Source organism: Mirounga leonina, unplaced genomic scaffold, assembly GCF_011800145.1.
Source record: "Mirounga leonina isolate KUSES-001 unplaced genomic scaffold, KU_Mleo_1.0 Mir_127, whole genome shotgun sequence".
In the NCBI taxonomy this organism is placed as follows: Eukaryota; Metazoa; Chordata; class Mammalia; order Carnivora; family Phocidae; genus Mirounga; species Mirounga leonina.
The window spans coordinates 28,277,030-28,299,595 of NW_023270316.1; the positions used below are offsets into that span (position 1 = coordinate 28,277,030).

Genomic DNA, 22,566 nt, shown 5'->3' on the forward strand with positions numbered 1-22,566 from the left:
TGAGTTGAAATGGGGGATAGAAAGATGAATAGACACAGCCCTTGCTCTTGTGGAGTTCATGGCCCAGTGGAGAAGGCATACATCCTAGCAGGTAATTCCAATACAACATGTTAAATGCTGTAATGGTCTTATGAAGCTCAAAAAATGAAATGACTAACTTTGTCTCAAGGAGCTGCTGCAGGTTCTATAGAGATGACATCTAAGCTGAGTGTTAATGGATGAATAAAAACTTGTCTGGTGGAGAAGGATAGTTTAGGTATGTTGGCACTTTTGAAAAAGAGTTTCTCCCCACAAATTATTTATATTTTCAGGTTGTTTTGATTAAAGTGGAGTCTAGAAAATTGAAATATAATTGTTAATGAGGATCTGATGTTTGTTTAAGAAACTTTAGTCCAATGACGCGGGCCTGGAAATGTCATTTGAACTGCCTGAGAGAGGAGGAATGAGGCAGTTCAGATGGAAGTTTAAAGATCTCTGGGTGATAACACCAATAAATGGCTCAGAAGCAGAGAGGACAGAACTGTGCTGATCAAAACTGGAGATTCAGAGAGAATGGGAGAAGGCACACTGGCTGGGAAGGAGGCTGGGGATGAGAGGGGTTCATGAGGGAATTTGTGTAAAGGTTTGGAAAGGGGTGGCCTGAAATCAAGGGCTTCCCGGGAAAGGACCTAGCTTCCTAGGAAAATAGGGATGGAAAGGGTACCTCGTGCTGGAGAATGGCAGCGAGGTAAAGTAGGAAGTTATGAGAAACATTGTCAAGGGTCAGGTGAACAAGAGTTGCCAGAAGAAAGGTTATGTGGAGTCCAGGGAAAGATAAGCTGATTGTGTATTAGTGGGTGAAGATTTCATTTTTAATATGTGTAAACTACACCCCCCCCGAAATAGAAAAAAATATTCCACAGACCATAATTGTTTCTGAGGAAAAGTGGGGGAAAGTCTCAGATGAGGGAGCTTCTTGGAGGGAAGAGATTCAGATCTCAACTCCTTCTCCTTATGAGCTACTGAAAACTTGGGGAGAAGTGAGTGTGGACTAGACTATAAGTTTCCCTAACACAAACGTGAATGTTGTTTGGAGGTTGCTGATATTCTGAGTTGTGACTATGTGTTGGCAGGCCTGGTAGATGGAGTTAGGAGTTGGATTTGCTTCTTAAGCTGTGTGTTCCCATTTTGGTAGCGGGTGAGCCTCACTAGTATCATGATTGACTTACAGTGATGTCCAAGCCCTCACCTTTATGAGACTGGCTATGAGGCAGAGCAACCTCCATTTACCCACTGAAAAAGCACTTTTATAGATCAAACAGCAGGCCTTTTGTTGTTCTCAAAGGATAAAACTAGTATATTAGATGAATAAAAATGTGGCTCATGTTGTGAATGACTTAGAGCGGGTCCTGTGTCTGTCACATACAACTGGGATTTGTGGGAGTATATGTATGTAACTTTAGTCACATGGCACAATTTTGGGGAAGCCACTCAATGAACTGATCATTTTCTAGTACATTCAATGAACTCATTAAGCAGCCTGCATCAGAGTTGGCAGCCATGGCTAGCCACTCCTTTCTTCTCACACTGAGGCATAATAAACAATTGGCTGGCAGAGCTAAGGGAAATCAATTCAGGTTTCAATTTAGGCACATTATTTTCTGGCTGAGAATTGTGTCTGTGGCATGTGTATTTAATTTTAGTCAATTTTTTTTCTTGCTAATTTTTTTGTAACCTGAAAGAAAATTTCGTGGGGCATAGTGAGATTTCCTTACTATGTAAAAAGTGCTTTGTTCTTTAGAAAGCTATTAGGCAGGATCTACTAAAGCTATATATTCATATTAAAATATACATGCAGAGGCAATGACCCAGCAATCCTACTCCTAAGTATATACTCCATGGAAATGAAAATATATATGCACCAAAGTAAATGTACAGGAATGTTCATAGCAACAAACCATGCATTTATCAATACTAGAATATTCTGTACATACAGTGGGATATTATGCAATGAAAAAGTATAAACTACACTTACACAACAACACGGATAAATGCCCCAAACGTAATACTGAGTAAAGAAGTCAGACCTTCCCACCTTCCCAAAAATGAAGTCAGACTAGAAGAGTAGATTTTGTATGATTTGATTTGTACGAATTTCAAAAACAGGCAAAAGAAATTTGTGCTGACAGAATTCAAAAGTGTTTACATTTGAAGGGTTAATGACTGAGAAGGGACCTATCAAGGGCTTCTGCCATTCTATTTCTTGATCCTGATGGTGGCTACACAGGTGTATTTACTTCGTAAAATGTCGATATATGCACTTATGATTTGTGCCCTTTTCTGCATATATATTTTGACATCCATAAAAAATTTTAAGAGGTTTGTTTAGTAATAAATGTTTTATTTATATTATTCTAGTCCTGCAAAGATAGGTTTAATTATTTCTTACTTCTTAGCATATTAAGGTCAAGTCTTTTGTACAAGAATTGGAATTTTTTTCTGTTGTTTTTGTTAAATACATATGTGTAGCAATTAATGTTTTCTGAATTTTATTATATTCTCTACAGTAGTTAATCTTGTGGCAAACAATGCTGAATTTTAAGAGGTGGACTAAGGTAACAAATTATGTCAAAGTTTCTTACAGAGTGGAAAATTTTCTCTTAGCTAAGAGCATTGATTGGGACAAATTATGTTCTCAATTTATGTATTTTCTTCAGTATGAGTATTACGTAGTTCATTTAAACATGATTTGCCTTTGTTACCATCTTTACTTTCTGTGTTTCTTCCTACTGAATGGCATTGCTTGGTATCCTCCCTTTTTATGAAGAGAATTTCAGATTATATTTTCCCTTTCTGTATGTATTTATCCATAAAGTACATATGTATGTATGCTTTTTCTGTCTTCTTGTCTTATATCATTGATGTCTTCCCAGAAAGCTGTGTGTGTGTGTGTAGCAATAATAGAGAAATTGTAGTCAGAGGTTGAAAGGAACTGAGGATAATAGTTCACATCCCAGTTTTCAGATAGGAGACTCTACCTTCTGAGAAATTTAGTGTTGTAAAATATTCTCTTAAGAACTTGTAGAGACAATAAAATTACAAGACCTACGTGAAGCAAAGGAGATAACAAGCTCTAATGTTTTTCAACCCTTTCGGCTTGGTAGAATCATTGACTGTTAGTACTGGTTGGGCAGAATGCAGACAGCCTGCAGCTTCATGGAAATGTCACTCAGATTCTCCCAGGTACTGTTGATCGTGCTCCACAGCTCTAGGCGTGAAGGAGACACCACCCTGAACCTCCAGCTCTCTGCAGAGAGACAGTAGAAGGTGAACTGCCTGGGCCACCTTTGCAGAGAGGGCCCCTGCCTTGCTGGAGACGGGATTCCCTTTAAGAAGAAATCTGCGATGTCTTGGATTTCCTTCCATTATGCTCCGCTTTTAAATTTTTAAACTTAGCTTCAGTCTTAAAGGCTGTGGTATAAGAACACAGCTTTCCAATCTTATCTATTTTCCAGTGTAGGATAAACATGTTGGGTTTAGTTAAATTATGAATGCTGATAATATTCATTTGGTACAATTTATATTCTTCTTTTATCTTTTTATTTTTGACAGTTTAGACTGGAGCATAAAGCATAATTATATTCTTGGCATCCTCCCTTAGAAGTTTTAAATCAGTTCATGAGGTTTTCAGCTCAGCTCCTGTCATTTATCCATCAGCATTCAGTCCACTTAATCCCAGCCTCTCAGCTGAGCAGCCCTAGCCCCTGTTGTGAGTGATTGGCCTGCTCCAGTGCTCCCAGCTTCTCCTGTCACATCGCATTTGCATAAAAGAGGACAGATAACCAAATTTGAGCACACAAATGAAAATGCTAAGCGCTAAACCTGTCACAGTTGTTGTTCAACTAATTGTGAAAAATTTGATTTGCTCCCCTTTCACTGTTTGTCATGTGGACCCCCTTCTCAAATGTGCCTTGGCTTCTGCCTCTGTATATGTAGCGTTTAAACTCTTGAGCACAAGCAGCCCACCCTGGGGATTACTTACCTCTCCTACCAGCTTTTAATGTTGGCTCATCTTCTTGACTAAATTAGGCCACCATGGCAAACAAACACATAATTAAAAACCCAGGAAAGACAACTGCAGTTGCACTTCTTAAATTGATTTTTACAATGCTGGTGTATGCCTCTGTATGCTTTTCCATTTGATAATTTTATTTCTTTATATAACCTCTGGTAGGAGAAAATTGAGGATGGGTGCTGTAGCAAGCTTTGTTATTTTGAAACCTGTGTGTTATTTGTTTCTTACTTTCTGTTTCTCAAATAACAAAAATTGTATAATGGGTCTTAAAAAGCACATTTCTATTCCCTAATACTTTACCTGACATGCCAGTATACATTTTTAATCAAGGTTTCAAATGATTCCATTTGAAATAGTATTAGAAACAATGGATAAAATTCCTTTGCTTACAACACTCAATCACAGGAGCTCTGTTTAAATGGTATGTGATATGGGTGTTTTGAAAATATGTATGTGTATTATGTATAGTCTGGTTCAGTGTTCATTATGCAGAGGCTTTATTCTCTTTTTAAGTTGATGATTTCTTTGTGCCCATGAAAATAACACATATGGTGTGTCTACAAAGTGAAAAAACTTGTTTTCCAGGAGTCACACAAGAAAATGTCTCTTTTGTTTAGAACAAACCTCTGATTGCTTGACTGTGTTAACTTGTCCCTAATATTTTAGGTATGTAATCTTCAGCAACAACGAAGGTGGCATTAACTAAAGTTGAAACCTTTTAAAGTTGAATACAGCTTGAATTACCTTTGAGAATTGGAGGGTTATAGTCTTGATATTGGGTTGAAGTGAAATGTGACATTACAGTGACAGTTTGTGGTTTGCAAAAGTTGGATGTAACATCATGTATGACAGTATTCCTTTGAGATTTATTTTTAGTAGGTCATAAGACATGGATTAATTGAAGAAGTATTTGAATATATGTAATTCTATACAGTCCTATCCTAAAGAAAACAGTGTCGTTCTCCTTGCCATAACCCCCTTAAGATGCTGAGGGATTAAATCTAACTTGAAAATTTGAATGTATACTAATCACAATGTTTAATCACATTTTAGTTCAAAGAAATTAGATTATGGTATGAAATGCTCACTACTTTAAAACATACAAGATGGGTATTAAAGAGGGCACGTTCTGCATGGAGCACTGGGTGTTATACGCAAACAATGAATCATGGAACACTACATCAAAAACTAATGTAATGTATGGTGATTAACATAACATAATAATAAAAAAATACATGATAAATTTAAGAGTTTAACTTTTTTTTTGACAGCTGGAGGAATAATTTTATTCCTTTTACATTTTGTTTATACTTCACTATTTTTATGTCATAATTTCTTTTGTGGGTGAAAATATCTGTGAGACTGTATATATAGATTTAAACTAGATGTGGCTAGTTACATATGAACAATATTAATTATGAGATTTCAATATCTCTAAACCAAAAATCTGGAAAGGACCACAGAATTAATTTAACCCTCTGGAAAGGATTGAATGAAACCATTATCAGAGAGATCTACTCCATTGCCTGCTTTCATTCTACTTCCAAGTTGTGCTGATTCCTCTTCAGTAATAGTTCTTAATCTTTATCCACATATATTTCATTTTTGCATTCATTTAATTACAGACCTTATAATTATGGAGGCAGCATTAACACTGTGGTTGTTAATTGTATGGGCCTTAGAGCCAGACTACATCAGTTGGAAACCTGTCTCATACTCTCAGTACTGTGTGACCTGGGGCATAACTGGTCGTTACCTCCAGACTTCTCTTCTACATGACGGAGATGATCATAACACCTTCCTCATAGAGAAGTTATTAGATTTAAATGAGTTCATGCATGTGATGCTTTTAGATCAGAATTTGGCACACAGTAAGTGCTCAAGAACAGTAGCTTTTATTATAGTGGATACAAGATTAATGCTTTTCTTTTTGCCTTTGACCTATTTTAAATACTTTTCTAAGGTTTCTAAGCAATCATATTTAACATTTTAATGGCTTATATAATATATCATAGTTTACCTAATATTTCCCCAACTATTGGATATTCATATTATTACTAGTTTTTAAAAAAATATATTAATACAGCTATGTGTATCTCTGTTCATTCAGGATCCTCTCCCCCCAGCACCCCACATTCCTCTGAGTTAAGTTTCCAGAGGTTGAAATTTCTGTTTCATAAGGCATGAAAATTTTAATGGATATTGAATTATATTGCAAAATCCTCATCCAAAAAGTCTGAACCACTTTACAATGTTAACTTCAATCTCTGTCCTCACTTGTGTTGGTCTTGCTAGCATTTCCTGCCTTTGTGTGCTCATCATTTCCAAGTCCTGCCTATGGTAGTGGACTCCCCAAACTGCTGCGGTCTTCCTTTGCAGTTCAATGCCTGACACCCACTTCTTCTTCATTTCACATTAGAATAATTCTTCTTAATCATTGTTTTTCTTATGACACTGTTAGAGTTTTTCTTCTGTGGCTTCTACTTCTTTTTGAATAAAGTTAGAAGTTTTTATTAATTAAAATAAACTGCTGGACCAGTTATCATCTACTAAGCCTACAATTTCTATTTTATTTTATTAGGAGGCTGTGCGGCCTAGTTCCAAGAATGCAGGCTTCGAGTCAGACAGATCCGGTTTGAATCATGATGCTATTATTTACCAAGTTGTATAGCCTCAGGTAAATTCTCTGAACTTCAGTTCCTCATTGAGGATCAGGTAAATTCTCTGAACTTCAGTTCCTCATTGAGGATAAGAACAACACCACCAAACTCGAATGGTCACTGTGACATACATAAGGCATGTGAAATCTTGGCTGGCATTACGCAATAATTACTAGTTAATTTACTCTTTCAATCACTACTCTATTCCTACTTTTGCTCTTTTTTCAAAATATTTCCTGCAAATAGTTTCCATCTTTTATTTCCAAACCATTGCAAACACTGAGATTCTTTTTTCTCTTTGCCGAATTTCCATATTTTTTTTCCTTTGAAATCATTTTTGCTCATTTCTTTATATTGGATCTAGTTGCTTCAACAACTACTCTTATTTGGGATTTGAAGAGCTCCCAAATGGATGCTTTTGCATACAGAAGTTTTTATTTAATATTAAACTTCAATTGGGATAAAATGCTGAGGAAATCTGTGAATTAATATGAAAATAAAAGTTATCAGTTGGGTGGGGAAAGGGGAAAAGAGAGAAGATGTTTATAGAACCATTTTTCTTCCCCAGTAATAAAACCATTTTTGTTCCTGAATGGCTCAAAGATACCCTCCTGGTGTTGGTGCTGGAAGAACTTGGGGTAAAAGAGACATAGCGGCCAATGACTCTTTGGCTAATTACGTTTACAAAGTGCTGTCTCATCTTGCCCTATTTAAAATTTTAATTGTATAAAAACACTTCTCTGACCTTAGGAAATTTACAAGTTGGAAAAATAAACAAAACATGTTTTTACAAATCACAGACAAAGATTATGAAATAATGCCACCAGCATGACATGGCGTAGACCAGGGTTCTCAAACTCAAGTGGTAAGGAAACTGAAGAGTATATGTAGTCCCTAAGAGTATTAAAATTTAACTTAAATGATGGCAACAACACAATGTTGACAAAACAAAATACATCTTGAGTGTCATTCTGTGGGATGCTGCTTTGTGACTCCTTGTACACAAATTATGTTATATTTACAGAGCCAGCCATGATTCAGGAAGACTTTATGGAGGCATTGGTTCTAGGTTTTAAATGACAAGTGGGATTTGAAGATGGGAGGTTATATCTAGCTAGGCAGGGACAATGTATAGGGAAAGGCAGAGAAAGAGAAAGTACATGATCTTTCCTAAAATCAGTGAGTGCTTTGATTTTATTTGGGAGGGAATCATGCCCATGACAAAAGCTCCACTGATGAAAAGGATGTGGGGTTTATACTGTGTGCCGTGGTAAGTTATAGAAGGGTCTTCTTCCCTCTCCTGGAGATTAACCTAACAAAAGTGATGTTTTGGGATGGTTGTGCAGGTGGCATGCTGAAATCCGGAGATAGAAAAGCCTAGAGAAAAGGAGACCAGTTAGAAGATGGTTTCAGTGGTCCGACTGTGAGGTACTGGGTATCATGGTGGTAAAGAATAGAAAGGGAGGAGCATACAAAACAAAGATTTCATAAAAAGAATTAAATAGGCCTGGGACCAGATAAAATTTAGAGCCAGGAGAGATGAAGAAATCAAAGTTCATTGACAATTCAAACTTGGTCAGAAAATTAACTAAAATAATGAAACCAAGAGAGCTAGCTTTGGCAGAAATGCTACATGCGATTCTAAATTTGTGAAGTAAGATATTCAAGATATTCAAGATACTCATGTAGCTGGCTGGATGATCTCATTGAGATTGGAGGTGTGGATTTGGAGACCAAATTCAAAAGTTACATGGAAGGAGGAAATAGAAAATAATTGGGATATAACTTGTTTTAGTAGTTTGACAGTGAACTGGAAACTGGAAGGGGCCAGTAAAATAGGGGCACCTCTTTCCTATGGGAAGGTAATTGTTGTTGGTTGTCCCCTGCCCAGTACAAATCACATGATCATATTGACTGAAGTCCAAATCCCACATTTCCTTGGATCTGAGAACTAGGTTCCTTTTTTGCTGCTTTGTGGACAAAAAAGAGAGGGAACCCCCTTTTTTCTTGCACGAGGTAAGATCAGAGTTTCGAGTGGGAAAAGAAGCTACCATAAATCCATGAAATTGTGTGTGAATTAAAAATGTTTTAGCAGGATTCTTCTTTTGTGACCTCCAACAGCTGCTTTGAAAATTTGGAATTTTGTTAAGTGTTTTATTGGATTTTTTAATGTAATGAGAGCTTTTCATTAAGAGTTTTGAGAATTATAATTGCTAAGACCCAGTCACTGCACAAGTGATTATTATACTCATTCACAGCTGTGGTGGGCATTAGCACTCCTCTTCACTGTCTGGTTCTCCTCTACCTTCCCGCAGATGGGTGGGTGGCTTTTCTCCCCCTGCTGCCCTGAGGATGGGTATGCCATGTGGTTTGCTTTGGCCAAGGAGTGTGAGTGGAAGCAGTGGGTCAGTTGTGGCTCAGCTACCCAGCCTGCTCATCCCTCCCACTGCCGTCAGCCACGGACATGCAGGTTGGTATGGAGATGCTTAGTGGCTAAAGCAGGTGAGAACGAAGGCAGCACGTGGAGATGAGCTATGCTGCAGTGTTGTCTATCATCTGTTGTCTGGGAGAGTAAGAGAGAAACTTTTGTTGGACTTTTTTTTTTAAACCATGGCATAATCTGGTTTATCATTGTTAATAAAATGACTGGATTAAAAAAAATTTAACAAAAAAGGAGTTGTAGGATGCCTAAAAGGTCTCCAGTTACCTGAAATTTTTATAATAGTTCAGTGTATGAATCCTTACACTTCGTCAGATGTATAGTTTTATAATCACAATAATCATGTGGATGGTAATAAGCACTGTGCTGGGGTGCCTGGGTGGCTCACTAGGTTAAGCGTCTTCCTTTGGCTCAGGTCATGATCCTGGGGTCCTGATGGGATTGAGCCCCACTGTCTGTCTGTTGGGCTCCCTGCTCAGTGGGGAGGCTGCTTCTCCCTCTGCCCCTCCCTGCCAGCCCCACCCACTGCTCATGTGTGCTCTGTCTCTTGCTTTCTCTCTCTCTCAAATAAGTAAAATCTTTTTTTTTTTTTTTTTAAGATTTTATTTATTTATTTGACAGAGAGAGAGAGATAGCGAGAGCAGGAACACAAGCAGGGGGAGTGGGAGAGCGAGAAGCAGGCTTCCTGCGGAGCAGGGAGCCCGATGTGGGACTCGATCCCAGGACCCTGGGATCATGACCTGAGCCGAAGGCAGACGCTTAACGACTGAGCCACCCAGGCGCCCCAAATAAGTAAAATCTTAAAAAAAATAAATAAATAAGCTTTTGCTGTGTGCCACTGCCTATTCTAAACCCTTGTAAGCTCTGTGCATCTCTGTTTAGCCCTTTTGACAATCCTAAGAGGAGACTTCTGTTAGTCATTTATAGATGAGGAAACTAAGGATAGAGAGGATTCTTAACTTGCCCAAGGTGGGTTCAAGGTTGAAACCCAAGTCTCTCTGATTTTAGGTTCTTTGTGCTTAGCTGCTGCAAAATGGCCTCTGGCCGTCTTCAGGAAGGGTAAGCTGTACTTAATACTCTGAATGTCTGAGTGTTGTGGATCCTGTAGTTCCTCAGTGTAAAACCTGGCTTCTTCTTGTATTGTAATTATGTGCATCAAACTTTCAACCTTGAGATCCTTTCTGCTACTAATTATGCTAATTAGTAAATCATTGAACTGAAAGACAAGATCCAGATTATTTTGAAGAATAGCAGTTTGTGAAGATGAGAACCCTTTATTAGCCTATAGGTGGGAATCAGGCACTGCTAAGTCAGAGTGGTTTACAGTTGAACTATGAGAAGTCATTTAATGGTTGATTTTATACATACAGGAATGGAAAACAAAAAACAAATACTAGGTGTATTGTCCCCCCAGAAAGGACAAATACTAGGTATGAGGACTCAGAGATGAATAAGCATAATACCTTAAGGAGCTCACAATCTAGTGATTATGAGACACCAATAATAATAGCAATAACATCTAATATTTTTGACAATTAAAAGTGAGCCAGTATACTAAAACCCAGCAAATTGTGCATTTAAAAAATATATTCTTGGAATTTCACATACATTTCCCATTTAATGTTCAAATTAATCTTATGTAATTGTTTTCCACGTTATAAAATACATAAAATACCTGAACTTCAGAGAGGTCAGTTAAATTACCTGAGGTCACACTGTAGATGGTGGATGATGCCCAATTTTGTTAGACATCAAGGCCTATGCCTTTCTTTTCTTCACTAGTATTTCTAAAAATGTGTTAGGTCTATATTAGTGGCACATTACCAATTTTAATGCAGTATATAAGTATCTTATTTTAAGAGTTATGGTTTGTATAGTTTCTACTTACTGGAAGTGATACTGATTTTCCACTTACAATAGTGATATGTAGTTTTATTTTAAAATACATATTTCTAGGTGGAAAAATTAATTTTTTTTAAAAGATTTTATTTGTTTATTTGACAGAGAGAGAGAGTACAAGCAGGGGGAGCAGCAAAGGGAGAGGGAGAAGCAGGCTCCCCGCTGAGCAGGGAGCCTCCTGCGGGGCTCGATCCCAGAACCCCAGGAATATGACCTGAGCCAAAGGCAGACTCTTAACTGACTGAGCCACCCAGGCACCCCTGAATTGATTTAAATAAAAATAGTATTCGGGTATGCAAAAATTGTGAACAGGGCAATCAAGTGCTTAAGTGTGGAAAGCAGTGTTCTAGGCCACACTGTACCATAGCTACCAAAAGGCTGAGGGCTGGGACTATGCCATGCTATGGTAACAAACAACTCCTAAATCCAAGAGTTTAAGAAAAATGGTTCATTTATTTATAGCTTACATTATATATCTAACATGATTGGTAGCGACAGAGGTGGAGCTGGAGGTGTTTCTGTTCCATGCAGTCACTCAGGAAACTAGACTGACAGAGATCCCACTATTTTATATCACTCATCTGGAGGCTGGAGGATTAAGGGGAACCAGATCCATGAAAGGTTAAAGAGTTTGGACCTTATCCTGAGGGCAAGAGGGATTAGTGCCTTTAATGCCTTTTGTTCTATTCACTGCAAGCAAGACAGTGTCATGGCCTAAGAAGATAATACAATATGTTGCCTCAGGACCCATCACTAAGATTTTTGTGATTCAAACTTAATATATGAAAATCCAGGCTTATACTGCAAATAAACATGGGGATTGTTCAAATTGCAAAAGGGTTCTTTGCTTAAATAAAGAATTAATTGTAGGGTGCTTTTTAAGTGTAAATATCCCTTAGTATGTACTGTTTGAAATATTGAAATGAATATTTATTTACTTCTATGTAAACTCAGCTTCTTAGAAGCTCTTCTGTAGTGGGGACTTTCACCTGTTTCACAGTGAAGGTAACAGTGTAGCTTTAAAATGTGAATGTTGTTCTCATTAACATTAGTAACAAAATGGATTTTCTTTTCCCCATGTGAATGCAATGAAAGCAAGTGTAATTTAGATTCTAAGCATTGTAACAAATACAAATTTGATAGGCAGGGACATTTCTTTGGTGATTATTTGAGCTGCCAAACTCTTGGTTTATGTTTCTATAATAGCCCTTACCATGTTTTATTACCTGCTTACATGGCTGTCTTCGTCACTAGCTTCTTGATGGCAGGAGTCATTAACTTTGCCTTTCCAGCACCTGACACAGATCCTAGCTCTTAGTAGGTGCTCAAAAAGCATTTGCTGAGTGACTAAATAAACACCTTGCATTTTTCAAACCAAGTTCTGATGAGGAACACTTTCCCAGCACGTTTTACCTTTGCCAACCATGACTTTCTTTTTAATTCATCAGTTCTTACCTCTTTTGGGATTGCACCTTTGCTAGAGAGAACAGCTAAATCTTTAAGTAATCCAAGACAAATAAGAAATACACTTCAAGAGAGCTAGTGCATCCTTAAATTGTTGATTCCTGTGCCTCAGTGAGAAAAGTAGGTGTATCTGTGTAGTTAAGAAATAAATTCTAGGCAACCTTAGCATAGTTGTCTAGTTTTGAAACATTAAGGCCAATTTATCAGCCATTACACTCTAGTTAAGTACTAATCAAGTTTATGTTTCTCCTCCAAGCTAAGTAGTAGAGAAGAACTCTGATTGCAGGGGAATACTAAAGCCATCTATTACACAGCCTTGAAATGCTTGTGACTTTAATTTCTACAAAGAGCATATGCTTATTGTGTTTAAATGTCAGTTTCACAAAAGCCATACGTCTCAAGTGGGGCAATCAAATAATTGGAAATTAATTTGCAAAAAATTGAGTCCTTGCTTTATCACCTCCCACTTCACATGCATTTTTTTTTTCCTTTTAGGTAAATTTCTATTCTGTCTCTTTATTAGTGAAGCACATGCATGGATGCGGCTTCCAAAGTCTCTACCACTTGCGCTGTTGAGAGCTCTAGCTCCCAGATGATCTCCATTCCCTCTATTCAAGCTTAAGCATCATTTGTTATCCCTGAAATTTATGTGACAAGCCAGAATTGTGGCCATGTATGCATTTGCTTCTGAGAGTGCAAAACTTTCAAAGCAAAGAGGTGGAAAGCAGATGCACTCAGGGCTCAGATTAGCACTGGAGCTCAGTAATAAGGGACCTGCCAGTAATTAAACCACCTCAGAATAATGAAATGATTGTACACAGTACGGAGGGAGCTCCATCACTAGATTGCCTACCATAGCCAAAAGAAAGGAGGACCTGGGCTTTGAGAGAAGCAGTGACGTGCAGACATTTTCTTTTGAGACTTCTAATGATACTGTTCAGAGGCATTAAATCAGGACATTTTTATTTAGATGAATTACAACATGGGGGCCGCAGTTTGTACTTTGTATACTTTCTCCATGTTTTAGAGCATCTAATTCTAGGGACCAGTTTTTTGGAGTTCTTTGTTAATCAGAAAGGCTCTATGTAAACCAGAATGAATTTCCTGGGGTGGAGGTAGGGCTGGGGACCAGCCATTGTCTGAGCCTCAGCTCATGGGATTGTAGTTCAGTTCAGAAAGCAACACTTAAAGCTATTTAGATGGAGGGGAGTGAATAGGGATGAAGAGACCAATTAACCAATTTTTCTTGGCCTTTCCTCACACATAGACACATTCTGTACAACACCCCAGTTTTGATGTATTATTTTAATTAATCCTAGTCTTTTGATTCCTGCAGAAAGAAGGTTAGCAAATGTAACAATGCTCGGGAGTTTCTTTATCGTAAAAGACACATAATTTCAAGCATTTAATAAGGTAGATTTATTCTGGGTAGTTTAGCTTGCACATTCACTCAAACAGCCCTCCCCAAAGACAACATTAAAAATGTGATTAGTTAGCTGCCATCAATAACACAAAATAGGAAAATGCTCTCTGAAGGGACAGCTTTGTGGAGGGCACTGCACAGTGTGTAGTAAAAATATATGGCCTAATAAGTTTACATTTGCAGGCTCATTTGTTAAAACTCTTGAATTTCTAATTTGTGTCGGAAAGATAAATGGACGGAGCCACAGCAAAGTGTGAGATTAATACTGATGGATGGGGATTCAGTTTTTTGCTAGCCTTAGTTCCACACAACCCAGTAGGCAGTTTATAGGAAAGCCAAATGTAAATAAAAAGGACATTATTTACTCTGGTTAGACCACTTGCCAGTTATTTTGTTCCTTTCAACCCTACAGTTAAGGAAATTTCTGTAATTTAATTATTATAGTTCAGTAATCAAAAGGCCTACAATTTATAATTTGATTGGTCCCCAGAAGCTCTGTTATGTAAGGGGCAGTTAGGGATTGTCTTTCTTACTGTATTTCAATAAAATATTTCCTCAGTCATACTATCCCTAAAAAAAAAAAAAAATTCTGAGTACAACATCCAAAGAAGACATGGGTTCTGAAGAAAAGCAGAAGAATAGGGGCTTTTTCATAGTCAAGGATTTAGGAAAACAAAATGAGATTCTGTAGCAAAGGAAGTTGGTAGTAGAAGGTAAATTTAATGCCTCCCTTTGCCATCTTAAACCTCCCCCTTCCAGGGCACAACACTCAAGGCTTTAAGTAGCCTTCCGGCATGGAGTGTCCTAATGCCTCTGTGTCAGTGATGACCATTGGGGCACATAGGGCAGCAACGCTCGGCGGCAGAGAGAGGGACTCAGTACTCAAAACACTTAGTTTGACAAAAACCTCTCTCAAATCAAAAGATGCATGCTCAACACATTTGTAAACTCAGCTCTTTTGACTAAAGCTGGACATATTTCTATTTATGAAACTTGTTCTAAATTTTGTGCAAGTCTATCAAAAGGTCTACATGGAGGGGTGGAAATCAGCAAGTCTGCTCCCTTCTTTCCATTCCTCTTCTCTTTCTCTCCCTCCTTCCTTCTCTTCTCCCTCTCTCACCCTCCCTCTCTACCCCTCCTCTCTACCAGGACTTTATCACACACCTGAATCTCCTGCAGAAAATCTTCAGTCTTCCCTGAATTTCTCACTGATTCCACTTGTCTCAGCAAGCCCCAAGAATTAGTGTGAAAGAGCTTTGGCCAAGGGAGCAGAAAAATCTGGAAGGTGGCTCTGGCTGTACGGCTTAAAAGCTGTGTGATGGGCAAGTCGCTTAGCTTCTCCGAGACACATTTTCCTCATCTCTAGAATGGGGACAATATTTATTGTAAGAGCTATGTATATTGTATGTATGGGATAAACATATAACTGCTTTGGAAAGTAGTTTAATTCTCTATAATAAAGCTGAAAAATAATCTTAAAAATATTAAAAATTGTAAAGGAAAAAGTTTTAAAAACCAAAGTTTGGATTGAGTGGCCATGTCTGTAGGTGTTGAAGGTACCCATAGAGCACCTCCATCAACATGATGCCTGGGGTCAGTGTTAACAGGTGTTGGCTGACTCAGAAGGGCTGCGTAGGGGGTTCTAGTGTGGGGCAGGAGGTAGGCCTCTGCTCCCACTACTTCTCTGCAATGTAAGAAGCCCAGGCTATAACTGTGGTGTGCTTTGGCCTCAGGCCAGTGGCCTCCAGGCCTGGACTGGCCTCTCCTGAGCCCCAGTAGCAATTTTAAGCCTGGGGCTCCCTGGAGAAGTTTCTGAATAAACTACATCTGTCCATCTGGCACTGTGCAGCTCGGTTCTTCAAAGAGCCGTCTCTCACCAGCAGTTCAGCTCAGGCTAATTCTAGTGCTGATTTGGTTTTCTGTTCTCTGGTTAGATCAGTCCTGGGAATGTGGCCTTGTCTGGAGATCTATTGCTCTTCTAATCTGCTTAGAAATTAGCAGGTGGTACTTTCAAGTCAAGCAATTACTATGCTTTTAAAAAGGCTCTCCTTGGGGTGCCTGGGTGGCTCCGTCGGTTAAGCGCCTGCCTTCGGCTCGGTCATGATCCCAGGGTCCTGGGATCGAGCCCCGCATTGGGCTCCCTGCTCCACAGGAAGCCTGCTTCTCCCTCTCCCACTCCCCCTGCTTGTGTTCCTTCTCTCGCTGTGTCTCTCTCTGTCAAATAAATAAATAAAATCTTTAAAAAAAAAAAAAAAGGCTCTCCTTTCATAGGAATGCAAGAAAATGGTCTTCACTTAAGTTGAAGAGGTGACTCAGAGTCAGGTGTTTGGCTTCTGCGGTGGAGTGTGAAGGAGTGGAGGCATTGTCAGGACATATAACCACACACTGGATTTGGTGAAAGGGCAAAAAATCCAAATATATTGAAATTTTTTTAAGGGGAGACATCAGTCCTAAAAAACGAAGCAATATGTAGAATGAAGATGAGAGGCTTCTGAAATTTTTCTTTGGTGAATATTATTTGTCGGGGACTCAAAGCTGCAGATTACTTTAGGAAATTCTAGGAGTAGATTTAGCATGCACTTAAGGCCCCCTTGCTTAGGGCAAAATTAGAAAGGGTATAAAATACAGAGGAGAGGTATTCTCTCCTTTTATAGGCACTTGATCTAAGACACTATGGGAATCTATGCTGATGAGTGAATCCTCCTTTCAAGTCTAAAATGGAGATAAGAGCCTTTTCAGGGTCTTCCTAGGTGAATTTGTGGTAAAACATGAAGAAGCAGATGAATTTTGAAACTTGCAGGACTATATTCTCTTACTTAAAAATTCTGAACGGTTCCTTCTTACCTACAAGAGAAAAATCCAAGGCTCTTAGCTCAGCATACTAGACCCTTTGTAATTTACTCCTCAAACTTGTCTTTTCAGCCTTATCTCTTACATTTGCTACCAGTGCATTCTGGTCTCAGCTACAGGGAAACCACTTATAGTTTCTGAAAACACTGTGCTTGCAGGCCATGCCTTTGTATTCAGATGCTGTCCCTTGGACTGGGATGTTGCTCTTAGCTTCTGCTGATGCTGTTCCTCCCCTAAACTTCAAGGCCAAGCTTAAATGCTGCCTCAGATGGAGCCAGTGAGCAGTTTCCTTCCCTTGGCTCCTGCTCCATGCTTTCTTCTGTCACTCAACCATTATCTGCAGTTATCCCTTTGGCTGTTGTTTCTGTGCATAAACTGTGACCCCTTCAAAGAGGGAAGCTGTGCTATTGTCCCCAGACATAGCGTAAGGACAAAGGCACAAGGAACCTGAAGGAAAGACATTGTTCCCAATTAGTGCCTTGGTGTTTTTGTGACTGGGATCGAGACAAGATGGCCACTGCCAGAACTCAGTCACTTGAGTGTCATGGCTAAACACATTTACAGATACTTTTTAAAGTGCGTGTGTTTGGGGTAGGTTGGGTGGGAGGTTGGCTAAGCCAGAAAGCAAAGGCAAATTTAAATGCTTGGGATTGGGGCGCCTGGGTGGCTCAGTTGGTTAAGCGACTGCCTTCGGCTCAGGTCATGATCCTGGAGTCCCGGGATTGAGTCCCGCATCGGGCTCCCTGCTTGGCAGGGAGTCTGCTTCTCCCTCTGACCCTCCCCATCTCATGCTCTCTGTCTCTCATTCTCTCTCTCTCATATAAATAAATAAAAATCTTAAAAAAAAAATTAAAAATAAATAAATAAATAAATGCTTGGGATGAGCACTTGGCATGGAAATCGGGTATAACATTTCCCATCATTATTCAGAAAGGCTTATATATTTTCGAGAAACTTTTCGACTCATTAATGAGCATGTTTGTGGCGTTTTGCTCTTTAATGTGATAAAAAGGAATATAATTCTTCAGGTGACAGATCTCTGTTAATAGGTCATAAGAGACTATATAATGTTAATTTCCATAAAGCACAGTGTAAATGAATGTTCTTTATTTGGAGGCCATAGACTTTCACATCTGAAATTCCATTCAGTCAGACAATAAGGAGTTCTAGTTCCAGTGTCAGTAATCAATAACTCGAATCCCCCAGAATCAAACAACCTGTCAGTCCCTTGTTTAATCAGAATTTTAGGAAGGATTAGTTCTGTAATGAATCCTTGTAAATTTGCTTTCAGTCTTCTCCATGTTGATGACATCCTTGCATATGTATATCCACATTTGCCTCTCAGTGGGAATGCATATTTGACATTTCAAAGACTACAAAATATGATCTGGAAAATAAACACTGCTGTAGTAATTTTGATGGTTGATCATCTATTTAATGTAATGTCAGTTAACTTTGAGACTGTATATTAGGCTGGCTTGATTTGTTATCAATTTTCAATGCTATTTAGCATTCTAAACAAAAAACAAAAACCCCAGAAGATCTAGGAAGGATGAAGGGCAAAGATGGACTTTTTTCTTTGTGGGAAGAATGGGCAGGTATTTTCTAGCATCTCAAAATAGGTTATTTTGATTAATTGTAAGACACGAAAGGCATTTTATATTTTCAAATTTAAGGAAATGATATTCCAGACAATGGACCTATTGCTTTATTATTTATTTTGTTCCCCACCCTGCCCCCTCTGAAGAGAACAAAGACCTCTCTTTTTGGTTGTATTGATTCATAAAAAACAACCTCCTATGGAATTCTATAAATAGGTGTTGAGTTTTGTGCTTATGACATTATTGCTTTTGTGAAAATGTTTAGGATTTTTTTTTTTTATTTTGTTTTTTAACTGAGTGATTAAATGTCAAATAGACCCAGTTTTAGAATTGAGGTTGCAGATATATTTTAGATCCTGATTATGTGAAAAACTTAACTTGGAATGTAGAAACTTTCATGTCTACCTAATTCTATATTTTGAAAATACAGATATGGGGGCACCTGGGTGGCTCAGTCGTTAAGCGTCTACCTTCGGCTCAGGTCATGATCCCAGGGTCCTGGGATCGAGCCCCGCATTGGGCTCCCTGCTCAGCGGGAGGCCTGCTTCTCCCTCTCCCACTCCCCCTGCTTGTGTTCCTGTTCTCGCTGTCTCTCTCTGTCATATAAATAAATAAAATCTTAAAAAAAAAAAAGAAAGAAAGAAAATACAGATATGAATTTAAGTATCTCACATATGACATTAATCTAAAAAGAGCAGATAATTCCCATTCCATTTCAACAAACATTTGGTGTATGCCTACTGAGATCACCATTATGATGACTGCCCCCTTGGCCTGTGTTGTTCATTATAAAGGTATGTGTTTATGGGCATTTAGAACTTAAGAAAAAGAAAGGAGAAAGGAATGGAATGGTTGGAAAGGAATATTAATTTCAAAAAATTATTTTCTATTTTTATCAAAAGAACACGCACAATTTAAAATGTCAAGGCTTTTAATGGAGGCTTACAACAAATATGAGAGCTCTCTACTGTGTTCTTTCTTACCCCTCAGTCCTGCTTCTCAGAGACTGCTTCCTTGAAGTCTTTTAATTGTTTTTTATGGTTTTTATTTCTGTATTTCTAGATAATATGCTCATATTTCTATTCAAATTGGTTTAATCAACTTTAATTTATCAATTTTGGAAACATCTATTGACTTGGTATTGTGGTAGGTGAAGATATATTTCTCTTCACTGTCCCCTCTCTCCATACCAATAGAGTTATATTACCCTCCTTCAGTATAGTTATCTCATAATTTTTCATTTAAAAACTTTAGTGTTTACATTGTTCTGACTTTTTTTTTTTTTTTTTTACTGCTGGGCAAAATAATGTACTATGGCTAGGTTTCTTTTCCAATTAAAATTATTTTCCTGGTACTAATAATTGTCAATTTTTCTCTTGCTAATTTTTCTGTGTTATTTTCATGAATTTTTCCTAATCCACGCTTTAAAGCGATCACATGTATCCATTGATCTAGCAAGTCCTTTTTTCCCTGGCCTCCCCTCTGACATCCCTCCTGTCGCCCTTCATCTACTGACTTCAGTCTGGGAATTCTCTCACCTGATGTAATGTCATCATTCCTTGGGTCCTCCCTTTGTTGTCTGCCTAAGTTATCTTTTATTCTCCTGTGTTTGATCCTCTAATTCCTGGATCCCATGTCTTCTTTCCCTGTCTTTCTTTCCTTCTTTCCTCTCATTTTAGTGGAGGGTATATCAGTAATTTATGGGAAAGGGTACATGGGAAATAAATGATTTGGGAAGTTGTATGGCTGAAAATATTTTTATCCTACTCTCACTCTTGCCTGATAATTTGAGTGGGTATAGCATATGGGGTTGGAAATAATCATGCCTTAGAATTTTAGAGCTATTCCTCCATTTCTTATAGTTTCTAACTTTGCTATTGAGAAGCCTAATGCATTTTGATGTTTGTTTATTCATATATGAATGGTCTTCTTTCTGGAAACTTTTAGAATCTTCTGGTTTCTTAGGTGTTCTGGAATTTAATGACGTGAGGGCCTTTTTCATTTATTGTGCTAGATTCTTGTTGACCCTTCCCATCTGAAGGTTCCTGTTTCTTTAGTCCTGAGAAATGTCCTTTAATTATTTCTTTGATAATTTCCTTTTCTTCAGACGTTTTCTCTCTTCAGAACTTCAGTATTTGGTTGTGGGGCCTCCTAGCCTAATCTCTCAATTTTAAAAAATATTTATTTCTTCTGTCCCATTATCCACCACCTTGATTTTTGTCTTAGGTTTTTGAATGTGACTTCAACTTTGTCTTCCAATCCTTCTATTGAGGTCTTTTTAGATACAGTTTTATTATTATTATTACTATTATTTTTATTTTATTGCAATATAGTTGACACATGATATATTAGTTTCAGGTGTATAACATAGTGATTTTACAACTCTTATACATTATGCTATGCTCACCACAAGTGTAGCTACCATCCACCACTCTACATCCCTATTACGTTGACTATTCCCATTGACTATAGTCCTTATGCTGTACCTTTTGTCCCCCTGACCTATTCATTCCGTAACTGGGACCCTGTACCTCCCACTCCCCTTCACCCATTTGCTCATCCCCCAACCCTTCCGCCGCCCTTGGCAACCATCAGTTTGTTCTCATTCTCTGTAGATGCTCTCAGTTTTACCTACTAGGGTACTTTCATGTTCTCTGAGTGCCTTCTCCTTATCTTTATAAAAATAGCATCTTTTTTTGTTTTATAGGTGCAACCTTCTCTTTTCATTCCTCTAAGGATATTTGTCTTCTTCCCTCCCTCCCTCTCTCCCTCGCTTCCTTCCCTTATTTCAGTATTCTTCTATTCCCAGTAAGGTCTTTGTTCCTCCAACTTTCCTTCCATTTCTTTTTTTCTTTCTTTCTTTTTTTTGGTATTCTAGATTTAATTTTGGAGGGGTTTCTCAAATTATGATGATATGTGTTTTTATTGGAGTTCAATTAGCTGACCCATTTAATTGAAAGTTCTGAGTATGAGTGGGGCTTATCAAGTAGTGAGGTTTTTCAAGAGTGACTTTGTGGCTAGCCTATAAATTTTTTAGGAGTGGTGTTAAATATCAGTTTCTCTGGGGAATTTGATTTTCTTGGGAAAACATTCTTGATTTTCTTTTTTGGGGTAAAAAGTGGGGAGTACAAACTTGGTTACCAGGAATCTGAAACCGAGGAGTTAAGGGCTTGCTGAAGGGCTGGTGTCTGTTTTCAGTCTGACATCCATGGTGCCTGTAGCCTCTCTGATTCAATTTCCCCAGATATCAGATTCTCCAATAAACTCCCTTGAGGGGTTGGGGAAGGATGGTCATTTGGCATCACATAGTAGAGATGGGTTATTTGGACATTTCATCCATTGCACCTTTTTTCATCCCCGTGTCTAGCCTCCAGTTGATATATACTTGATATCTCTAATTATTGAGACTCTCTGGGGCTCTGTGACTGGTGCAGCTTGCTTCTTGTTGGAAGATGTGCAGATTTCAGCTCCTAAAAGTCAAATAGGGCACCTAAAGGCTTTTCATTTTCTGTTCTCTTTTTCCTTGTAGGTTTATGATTTTCTTTTTATTCTTTATTGTTTTTAGTGTGGTCTTTGGAGGAAGTGGAGATAAAATACATGTTTAACTGACATGTTTGTTTATTTACTTTTTTAAAACTGATATGTTTAGGGGCGCCTGGGTGGCTCAGTCGTTGAGCATCTGCCTTCAGCTCAGGTCATGATCCTGGGGTCCTGGGATCGAGCCCCACATCGGGCTCCCTGCTCCGCAGAAAGCCTGCTTCTCCCTCTTCCACTCCCCCTGCTTGTGTTCCCTCTCTCGCTGTGTCTCTCTCTGTCAAATGAATAAATAAAATCTTAAAAAAAAAAAACCAAAAAACTGACATGTTTAAAGAGAAGTCCAAACATTTAACTTAATAGTAGTTCTACTTGTACTCTGCAGGATACTTTATAGGTATCTATCATCACAGCAAGCTTCCAAAGGAGATATTAGCATCTTTACTTTGTAAATGAGGAATCTGATTTTTGGAAGAAATAGAATTGGTTCAACTTCATCTGATGGGTGAGTTACTGAGATTGGGTTTTAACTCTGTGCATCTGACTCCCAAGCCTCATCATTCTCTGTGGTGCCATAGTACCTCTTTTTCATGGGAAAGATATTATGTTAGGTCTTCATTTTACCACATCCATAGGGCCCA

At 38.3% G+C, this 22,566-nt stretch overlaps 1 long non-coding RNA gene across 3 annotated transcripts in view; it reads left to right on the forward strand.

The window, feature by feature from the left end:
- LOC118009313 overlaps positions 1 to 22,566 on the forward strand; it is a 203,435-nt gene that overhangs the window by 11,178 nt on the left and 169,691 nt on the right. For 2 of the 3 annotated variants that reach the window (XR_004678878.1, XR_004678877.1), the window contains exon 1: positions 5,320 to 6,731. This is a non-coding gene — a long non-coding RNA (uncharacterized LOC118009313). Of the gene's footprint in view, positions 1 to 5,319; positions 6,732 to 22,566 lie in introns of those variants that run through there. The other variant, XR_004678879.1, reaches the window with a different exon arrangement.